This window comes from Mus caroli, chromosome 6 (genome assembly GCF_900094665.2).
Source record: "Mus caroli chromosome 6, CAROLI_EIJ_v1.1, whole genome shotgun sequence".
In the NCBI taxonomy this organism is placed as follows: domain Eukaryota; kingdom Metazoa; phylum Chordata; class Mammalia; order Rodentia; family Muridae; genus Mus; species Mus caroli.
The window spans coordinates 38,536,654-38,544,438 of record NC_034575.1 but is presented as its reverse complement, the minus strand read 5'-3'; the positions used below and the strand labels follow the sequence as shown (position 1 = coordinate 38,544,438).

General features: G+C 41.1%; 1 non-coding gene across 1 annotated transcript; it reads right to left on the bottom strand.

The window, feature by feature from the left end:
- Positions 1-5,804: 5,804 nt before the first annotated feature.
- On the bottom strand, positions 5,805-5,935 carry LOC115031398. Its single transcript, XR_003837038.1, has one exon. It is a non-coding gene; the product is annotated as a small nucleolar RNA SNORA17 (small nucleolar RNA).
- Positions 5,936-7,785: the final 1,850 nt, after the last annotated feature.

Genomic DNA, 7,785 nt, shown 5'->3' with positions numbered 1-7,785 from the left:
TATTAAAAAGAATGAATTTATGAAATTCCTAGGCAAATGGATAGACCTAGAGGGCATCATCCTGAGTGAGGTAATCCAATCACAAAAGAACTCACATGATATGTACTCACTGATAAGTAGATATTAGCCAGAAACCTAGACTACCCAAGATATAAGATACAATTTGTAAAACACATGAAACTCAAGAATAACGTTTACCAAAGTGTGGACACTTTGCCCCTTCTTAGAATGGGAACAAAACACCCATGGAAGGAGTTATAGAGACAAAGTTTGGAGCTGAAACGAAAGGATGGACCATCTAGAGACTGCCATACCCAGGGATCCATCCCATAATCTGTCTCCAAATGCTGACACCATTGCATACACTAGCAAGATTTTGCTGAAAGGACCCTGATGTAGCTCTCTCTTGTGAGGCTATGCCAGGGCCTAGCAAACACAGAAGTGGATGCTCACAGTCAGCTATTTGATGGATCACAGTGCCCCCAATGGAGGAGCCAGAGAAAGTACCCAAGGAGCTAAAGGGATCTGCAACCCTATAGGTGGAACAGCAATATGAACTAAACAGTACCCCATCCCCTGCCCTCGTTTCTCTAACTGCATATGTATCAGAAGATGGCCTACTCGGCCATCAGTGGAAAGAGAGACCCATTGGTCTTGCAAACTTTATATGCCTAAGTACAGGGGAACACCAGGGCCAAGAAATGGGTTTGGGGGAGGAAAGTTGGGGGATGGCATGAGGGACTTTTGGGATAACATTGGAAATGTAAATGAAGAAAATACCTAATAAAAAATAAAAAATAAAAAAAAGACATGGACCAAAAAATATATGTGTAAGTATAGTTCAACTTTTAAAAATATGAAGCAGATATGTCAGTAACAAAGTGCTTAAGGTGTAAAATGTTTAAGGCCATATAACTGAAATGATTCCATCTGTTTTATACTATACAACATATAAAAGAAGGTAAAATTCATTGTAAAGATTGTTAGTATAAAGCCCATTAAATAGTCATAATTGTGATTCTGTGCAATAACACAGTTAAAGATAATTTTCATCAGCTTGGACATCGTACAATATGCATTTCTTTTATTTGTTCTTATTTATTCATTCATCTATCTCTTTTGAGACATTATGTCTCAAAAACCAAAGAGGGAGAGAGAGAGAGAAAGAGAGTCTCACCCTATGTTACTCAGCCTTCCCTCGATCTTCCAACTATTCTTTCTCGGCCTCTGTCTACAGATGTTCCCTGTCATGACCAGATAAAATGATAACTTATTATTTGCAAACATAGAAATGGATATAGGTAACATGGAACTGGATAGCAGACTGATGTTTGACTGTAGGATGTTTTTCACTCTCTCTAGTTGGAGTACTTCACATCAGTTATAAAATTTAGAAGAACTAGAGTGAAAATGGAAGGATGGGAATCACAGATCACTTAAAACCATACCGTAAATTTTCACTGAGAATCCCTTCATGGTAGGGATAGATAACAGATTCTGAAGCCAGATTTGAAGGAAAGAAAATAATTTTCACACAAGTAAGGTGGCAAGTAATATTGTAGCAAGTAATTTCCCAGATTCTGTAAATTTCATGCTACAGAAAGAATAAATGTTAATCCATGAATATGGCATATAGACAATGTGTCCCAAGAGAAAAGGAAAAGAACAGAAAAATATTCAGAGGACAAAGAAATCAGGATTTTGCTTTGCCTAATGCAGGTTAAAAATTTAAGTGTCCAGGTACAAAATAACTTATCTCACTTCTTTATATAAGAGAAGAATAGATGACCTATGTGGAACATACATAGGGAAGTGCAAGAAAGCACTGAACTTCAAAAGAGTTTTGTTTTAAAATTTGGAAATGACCAGATATCAATACAAACTTCCCATGGGAAGTCACATAAGGGTGGGTTATGTTAACTTTGAATGGTACAAATCTCTTCATTTTGAAGTGAATGGAAATGTGTGTAGCTGACAAGACAGGAACTGAACATACATACTAGATATAGTTCGACAGAGACTCTTTGAACTCTTAAACTACCATAGACTCTGAGGTAAGGTGGTAGATTTGTATCTAATTCAATGCTATTAGGCTGTCAGTTAAGTTCAAAAATTAAGTTTAGTAAAAGTAATGAAGGAAGATAAGTGGAAGAATGATTAGTCTTGGTCAGAGACTTGAATAGCAAGGTTATTATTCCTAAGATTGTGCATGATAGAAATCTCTAGGGCATAAGTGCAGAAATAAATAAAAGAAGATGTCATAGCGCTCAGTCTACTTGCACAAGTTAGCCTGAAAATGGGTGGGATCACAGGCTGTCCAGCTTTTCCATGAAGGTTATACAAAAGTTTTTGGGATACTGGGAGTCATTCAATCTCTGCTGTATCTCTGTAAAATAAAAATATAAAAAATAGCTACGGGCAGTTCCACAGACCATAGGAATAGTTACGATACAGTAGAATTTCATTAGCAGAAAAATATGGGAATTAAAGGTTAGATATTAATTCACAAGTAGAGCATTTTTGTACTCACTTTATGTGCAAGGCTTCAAGTTAAATTTTAAGTACTAACCACACACACGCACACACACACACACACACACACACACGCCCACTCACATGTGGGGCCGTGAAAGGCAGCCGGTTCTGGCTGAACGAGGCTTACTCCTGGAACACAGTAGAAAACTCTACAAGGGAGGAAGAGTGAGCCACGTTCCCAGAGACAGGTGCCTGACACCACAGAGCCCCCAACTCCATAATTCTGTGACTATAAGTCACACAGACAATGTCCCAAGCTCCTGGCATTCTGGCTAGACTCTACCCCCCACAGTTATCTTACTATAGCCAGGTATAACCCTCGCCACAGTTACCTGGCAACAGCAAGGTAGCCCAGCCCACTTTAAAAGGGGCTGCTTGACCCCTCCTCTCTCTCTTTAAGCTCTCACCTTTCTTAATCTCATCTCTAGCCCTCCTTCTCTCTCTCCCTTTCCCCCTCTCTCCATATGGCCATGGACAGCCTCTCTCCCTCTTTCTACCTTCTCTCTCTCTGCCTTTCTACAATAAAGCTCTAAAACCATAGACTGTTTCTGCTCATCAAGGCCCACTGTGCTTGAATGATGAGATAGGCTTTCCCCTAAAGAGCCACATCTAACCACCTGGCAGAAGGTCTTCCTGTGCTCCAGCTACAGACCAGACCAAGGACTCACCCACGTGGAAAACATCAAGCGCCCTCTCTCCTTGCCCTCTCCTCCCTTCAGCCCTGGGGCTGACTGAGCCACCCCAGAGGGCCCCCATTTTGTTCTCAGCTCTTCTGAAGAGTCCAGCAGTGTCTGGGATGCCCAAGACTAAAACCCTGTTATCTCTGGCCTCCATGTTCTGTGGTATATACAAGCCCCTCCCTCCCAAAACACAGTAACTTACACACACAGAGGAATTTACACACACACACACACACACACACACACTCCAGAAAACCTAAATATAAGTATCCTTAAAGAACTAGGGATTCTTTTGATTGTTTCCTCTATTGTTCCTTCTTTCTTCTCATTTCTACTTGATGTTCTGTGTGAAATACTTTGTCATTTTTCCATCTACGTTCTATAATCTGACTGCCGCCACATTACTCTAGCATTTGCATTTATGGCCTAGCTGCACACAGAGATTTGCTGGCATTCTTGTGCTCAATGCATCATGGGAGAGAATAATCAAGCCAACCATAATCAGACACTTCCCAGAGCCAAACAATAATAGCCAAGAGAGCAGACTCATAGCAAGAGTAGGGAAGGGAAGCTCCCAACCAAGTGGGCAACATACAAGATTGACTTACTATAATCTGTAATATATTCAAATATATTGGATAGTCCTTGACAGCACATATGTTTCAGTATATTTTTGGCCATAAAATAACAGCTTATGCTGCTTGCTAACTGTCCAGAGTTATAATTTTTCAAAGAAATCTTTCATTAATCCCTTTGAATTAAACATTTATAGAATGCCAATGTATTATCATTTTTTAACTTTTTATTGGTTCTTTGTGAATTTCACATCATGCACCCAATCCCACTCATCTCCCCAACCCCTACTCCTACCCTTGCAACCTCACCAACAAAGAAAAAGAATCTTGCTGTGGAATCCGCAGTGTGTCACAGTGTGTCTCACAGTATACCTTTTATCTACACTTCTTTGCTTGTAAATGTTTATTGAAATGACTTGTCTACACTACTCTATCAATACTGGAACCTCACTGGGACTCCTCTCAGATATCCAATTATTGCCCTGGGTCATGGAGATCCTGTAGTTTTCTATCTGTGGACCTGCCCTTTCATACACTCCAATAGTTCATTGATGGGATAGATGTTGGGCTGAGACAATTCAAAGTCTGACTGGAGATGGGCCTGAGAAGTATCTGAGCTAGTCAGACCACCTACTCTTTGGTTCTCACACCCTTGGAGCAGGCTCACCAGCAACCCCTTGCCCAAATGAGGTACAAGGCCCACTCTTCCACTCTCCTGAGTTTTGAAGAAGGTGAGAGACAGGACTGGTTCACCAATTCTCATGACCCTGGGACCAGCTCTCCTGACTGCCATGGTGAGCAGAGGAGATCATCTCTCACTGAACTTCACTGCAGACAAGGTACAGGACCAGCTCCCCTGTGATTACTGGCTTGGGCCAGCTCACCTGTAATCCCAACACTAGGTGAGGTGCAGGGTCTTCTTTCCTGAGTGCTACAGTAGGTGAGAGGCAGAGCCAGTTCTCCCATGCTAATGATCTCAGGGTCAGCTCTCCTGCTTGCTGTAAGTGGCAAGAGGCTAGAGAAGAGAACCATCTGCCCCCTGTCTATGGCACTACACTGCAAACAAGTAGAAGGACCAGCTATTCCACACTCATATCCTCAAGCCAGCTTGCCCAAGGCCCTGATACCTTGGTCAGCTCTATCTTGCTGCTGAGGTGAGGTATAGGATCCACTCTCCTTAATGCTGCAGCTGGTGAGAGGCAGGGCCACCTCTCCTGTTCTCATGACCACAGGATCAGGTCTCCTACTTGCCACAAGTTGTGAGGGGTGAGGTGAGAGGAGGGTGTCTCTCCTGCATCCATGCCACCTTACAAAAGACACGTGGCATCACAGCTCTCCCATATCCATACCCTTAGTGCTGGCTCACCCAAAACTCCATCAACATGCAGTGTCACTCTCCCAAGTACTGCAGGTGACTAGGGACAAAGCCTGATTTCCAGCTCTCACATCCCTAGGCTCTCCTGCAATGCCCAAGTGAGAAGTATGGCTAGTTCTGTACAGCTCTCAAACATCAACATATCCCTGGGCAGCAGCCCAGACCAGGGATGCCTGCCTGGACTTTGGTAGTAACAGACTCCTACTACTGCAGCACCACGGACCCACACATGGCCTCTGGTGGCAACACAGGCTAGGATACCACTATGGTCCCAGGTTGGTATCACTGACTACTCACACCAGGCTGTTCTTCACTACCCTCAGGTCTCCAGTTTTGACCCTCTTCCTTGTGCCCACATCCTTCTGTTTCTCTTTCTCTCCCATTTTTCTACCACTTACTTGATTTTTTAGTGATTCCTGGGGTCTTCTAAACACCCGCAGTCATCTCAGCAGAAGTCTCAGGAGTGCTATGCCCCTCTCATGCTTTATGGTGCCAGCAGGGGTCTTTTGGGCCTGTCCCCTCCCCCCACGTGCCAGGCCTGGGTGCTGCTGGATTAATGATTTTCTCAGGTTAGTTTTTTGTCTAGTCACCACCCTGGTTCTGGACAGGTAGTCTTCTCAGGCTTGCTTTTTTTCAAGGAATGTTAAGCTACTATCATTCAGATATTCACAGGTCAGAATACTGATCATAGACATAGCTTCTCTCTTCTCTGCCATCTACTAAAGCATGGGTGACACAGCAGTTACACCTGTAAGGCCTCTAGGGGCAGCTCTATTTTTTTTTTTCAATTTAAGAACTCTGTGGTGAGTATTTGGCCTGGCAAGATGTCTCAGGAAACAAAAATACTTGTGACCAAACCTGATAAAACAAGTTTTAAAAGGAGAGAATTAACCCCTACAAATTGTCCTCTGACCTCCATATACTTTCTGTGACACACATGTGACCACATACATACATAAACATACAAATAAATAAATGTAATAATAGTTTGAAAGATTATAAAAAAGAGAAGAGATGAACAATAATATTATACCGACAGTTTGAGAAGGTGGACCAAGATAATATATCTGGGTGTCTCTGTATTAAGCTAATTTTACAATGTTACTTTGAAATGACTTCTGCATTTAAGCAAACAGTCTTGAATAAAGTGTCTATCACTTGGTATTTTGATAGGAGCTGTTACCTATTTTCTAAAGCTATAGTTCATGTATTATAAAATTCTGAAAGCTTACTTTAACGTGGAAATGAGACTGTCTGATAAGTAAATAATGTGAAATATCTTTCCTCTTCTTTTTGTTCCATCTCCAGTATTTCCCACTACAACATTCTACAATGCTCAGAGATAAAACATAAGACCTAGAAGGCATAAATCAAGCCAAGTATTCCATTTAAAATCATTATAGAAGTATCGAGAAATTAAAGGCCAGGAAGGAGGTTACTGAGAATGAAAAGAAAATTTTAAACATAAAGAATTTAAACACTTAAAATATGATGATACTATAAATCATATGGCTCGACTTATTCATTTAGAAGTGGAGAATTTGAAGCTCACAGAAACAAAGAGAGTTCACAAAGAGCTGGATTGCCTAATGACCAGTGAAGTGTTCTAAAAACAAGAGAGGACATGACCTGAACCTATGGAGGGTGTCCTTGACAGCTGGCTCAGCGCTTTAATCTACATTGCCAAGCTCAAGTTTCACTTGGGTGACTCAAACTAATGCTCACCATCACAATTTTCTCAGCTGGACTGACTTTACTTGCACTCTACCTCACTCAGCCTTCCCCATGGCTACACGGTTGACCTTGCCATCACTCAAAATGGTTCTACAATCTTTAATCCTACACTGTGGCTCATGACCACAGTCTCCCATCCTCTCTGAGACCTAGTTTCAATACTTCATGTGCTGCCCAAGGTCACTGGCATCACCAGGTCATTAATTCCCTCATCCTTTCTCCCCACTCAGTCTCCACAGTGTTAACCATTGTTTCCAATTGCCTAGATTCCCTGAAGCTCTGTGGAATTCTTTGCATTTTTTTCAATAATCTTAAATTCTATAACCAAGTTCTTGTATACTATGCTATACTAAAAATAAAGCAAAAATATAGTCAATTGAGTCATGTGTCTTTTCTGCTTCAAGTACTTGGTGCTAAGATTTCCTTGTCAAAAATCTCCAAATGAATTGATTATTCCACTAATAAACACTGCCTTGGCAACCTCTGTTGCCCTCTACAACTTTCCCATGAAAAATATTTGCAAGAAACATAGTCATCTTTCCCTTCCCAGATTCAGAGAAGACCAATTTTTAACACAGAGAAAGGAGGATAATCAGGCTATAACCACTTTGCTGTCCTCCCTTTCTATTCCCTTTCCTGTGATTCTTCTTCTCATAGTACAAAATACTTCCATCTATTTGATTAATTCCCCCAAATGTGCTCTGTATTACAACTTCTGTCTTAAAAACCTCCAACCGTTATTTTTTTCCTTTAACTCAATGGCAAAACTCTACAGATAAAAACACAGCAAATATATTTCACCTTACAAATATCATGTCTTCTTAGTATTGCTTTAATATTCTATAATGCAATATGATAAAACATTCAGCCATAAAGTAAAATAATA